The sequence below is a fragment of the Elephantulus edwardii genome, unplaced genomic scaffold (genome assembly GCF_000299155.1).
Source record: "Elephantulus edwardii isolate Elephantulus edwardi_28Jun2011 unplaced genomic scaffold, EleEdw1.0 scaffold00008, whole genome shotgun sequence".
Taxonomy (NCBI): Eukaryota; Metazoa; Chordata; class Mammalia; order Macroscelidea; family Macroscelididae; genus Elephantulus; species Elephantulus edwardii.
In genome coordinates this window covers 13,168,892-13,172,157 of record NW_006399758.1, presented here as the reverse complement: position 1 = coordinate 13,172,157, position 3,266 = coordinate 13,168,892, and positions in this window count along the sequence as shown.

The following is a 3,266-nucleotide window of genomic DNA, read 5'->3' as shown; positions in this document are numbered from 1 at the left end:
GTGTGTGTGTGTGTGTGTGTGTGTGTGTGTGTGTGTGTGTGTGTGTGTTCGACTCTTCAGACTGGAGACACTAAACTCAAGGGAAGCGGCACGTTGCAGCTGTTCAAAGTGAGTCTAGTCGTAACAGTTTAATAAGGGCACCAGCAAATCTCTGCCTGTTTTGGAGACTGTCCACAGTACCCTAAAACGAAGGGACCACTGGATTTAGAAATGTAGAGAATGCACTGAGGGGGCACACTCGATGGCAAGCTGCAGTGCTAAGTGGACTGTGTGAGCCTCTGGTAGAAATTCACCATGACCCCATGGGGGAAGATGAGCTGTCTCTTCCCAACTAGATTTACAGCCTTGGGAGCCCAGGGGAGGGTCCCTAAGAGTCAGAACCTCCTTGACCGCAGTGAGGAAGTGAGCATGTGAGTGTTGTTGTTGAGTTGACTGTGACTCACAGCAACCCTAAGAGCAATGGATCTGAACCTTGCCCTATCCCTGTCTAGTGCCATCCTCATCATGTCTGATGTGTGCGTGAGTTATATATACCCAAACCCTCCCCCAGGGTAGTTTTCAAGAGCAGTTCAGTGGAGAGGTCAGAGCAGGAGCCAGATGGCCTGGAGGTGAGTGCAACTTTCATCTCTCCAAGTCTCTCCCCCTCCTCCAAACCTTTTTCTTCCTGCTCCCCACACCCCCCACCCCCCACCCTTAGGACCCCTAGAGTTTGAATCCACCTTCTGGACTGATTAACATTGAAATGTTTTTGTTTCCGCCCCCCTTCTTCTTTGTTCTACCCAGTCGGCTCTCAGAATCCTTGAGACCTAGGATTTATGAAGTCTTATTATAATGTGAATAAGACTTGTCTCTAAATTAATTTACTAATTCAACGTATTTTTTTAAAAAACAAGCTGTGAAAATTCTGAAAATAAACGAAAGGAGTGAGAGAATCCTAACCATAATAGATACTAAATTGTTTTATGAAATGAAAGTAAATGAAACTGTTTGGAATTAACACATGAATAAAAAGGTCGAGATTAAATAAATCCAAGAGACTTGAAAGAAGGAATCAAAGATGTGTGTGTCCCCTGAAATGAATTGCAGCATTATTCACAACAATGAAATGTGCAAAGACCTAGAGGTAAAAATTCTAAAGGGAAGAATATGTTGCAAGGTAGACATAGCTCAGTCTATCCACAGATGAACAAAATGTGATGTGTATACAGTAACATGTTAAAAAAAATGGTATGACATCAAAACACCTTACTGGGTGGGAATGGAGGAATGAAGTTGATTTAAAAAGTAGAACACATCCATTATTGAGATATTAATAAGGAATATAACATACCTAAAGACTAAAGGGGTTGGGTGGGGGAGGAAGGAAACAGTAGAGTTTGTTTTGCATGATCTACTGCTTTTGGGAATATATAATGGAGATGGTGGTGAATGTGATGAATGTCACTGGATTGTACTGAAAGTGTCTAAAAAACCCAAACAATACAAAAAAAAAAACAACCCCAAATCACCTTGTGAGAGATAATAAGGCCCTCAGCTGAGGGTCAGCATTGAGTTGGTTCCAACTCAATGGCAATGAGTTTGAACAAGTTTTATTTCCTGGAACTCTAGTGATGGTGGTGCCCTAGCCACGGGAATTCTGGTGTTAGCCCAAAGGTAGGATGTCTCTTTGGTGATTCGACTCCAACAGATCCGTGGGGAAAGGATAGTTGACTTCCTCCAGTGTGGGTGTAGTCTCCAGAAGACCTACTGGAGGGTCAGCTATGAGTCAGTTAGAAATCAATGGGAATGATTTTGTTTTATGTTTAACAAACATGATTTTTCCTTAATAGAAATGATACTCACTAACTTTCAGCTTTCTAGGTTTTGAAGGTCAAGTGAATGCTTCTATAGGATTCATAACATACTGCCTAACACTCCATGAGAGCTGATTACATACACACTTCTGTCCCAACTAGCTCTTTTCTGGACCTCCTTATTTCAAGGGCCTTCCTCTCTGCCATTTTTGAGACTTCTTTCTAACATGGTCATGAATGTTGGTTCTGAAACCTGGAAATAAAATATAGAGGTCTCTGGACCCTTGCCCTGCTCCTTTCTCCCAGTCTTCCTCTCATGTTTTTCCTTTTTGGTCTGACTTGAACTTTAGCACTGGACTCCACTTTCTTGACAAATTTCCCTTAGCCCTTAGTCATGTTAACACACCAGGTAAAAGCAAATACCAAAGCATTCCAGTTCTTCCTTCTACACAGTGCTCTACTTACGGGATTCCAATGGATTTTGCTGTGAATTGATTTCTATGTAATTTATTATTGTGCTTTTTAGTTTTTTATTATGATTGTGATTGTGTGCTGTCAAATTGGAACCAGCTCATAGCTGACCATCCAGTCAACTTTTTTTTTTTCTTCTTTTTTTTTTCCAGTCAACTTTTAGAGGTTAAGTTTTGTTATTGTTGTTATGTGCCGTTGAGTCACTTGCGACTCAGTGACCTTATGTACAACAGCCCTAAACTCTGCTCTGTCCTGTGCCAATCGCACTGTCTCCGACACACCCATACCGATCACCCCAGTCACTGAATCAATCCACCTCATAGAGCGCCATCCCCTTCTGCGCTGTCCCTCCACCCTCCCAAGCATGATGTAAGGACCGATCTCTCTTTACAACATGTCTAAAGTATGTTAGACAGAGCCTCAGAATCCTTGCCTCCAAGGAGCCACCTAGTTTAACCCTCTCCAGGATGAATCTGTCTGTTTTCCTAGGCGTCCATGGTACTCTCAATACTCTTCTCCAGCACCACAGCTCAAAGGCATCAATTCTCCTTCTATCCTCCTTGGTCATTGTCCAACTCTCTGATGCATAACAAGTGATTGCAAAGACCATGGCCTGTATCAGACGCACCTTAGTCTCCAGAGAGACACCACTGCTCTTCAGTAGAGATTAATTAGCTTTGATTATTGGAGAGTTCTAGTGGTATAGTAAGTAGGAATTCTACTAGTCAGTAAAACTTGTGCTGTTAACTCAAATGAAGATGCCTCTCTGGTAGCTCAAATGCACTAGCATTTCTACAGGAGAAAGATGGACAACCTCCTTCAGTGCACTTTATAGCTTTGGAAAACCCCCTGGACCGTCTGCTCTGAGTCAGTTCTGACTCCACAGCAATGTCTTGATGTGGATGGACTTTCGTTAGCAGTATCTTCACAAAAGAAAATTATTGCAGCTGTATTGTGTGTAGTGGTCCTTTCCCACGCCCATGTGACTGAGATGGGCAAACT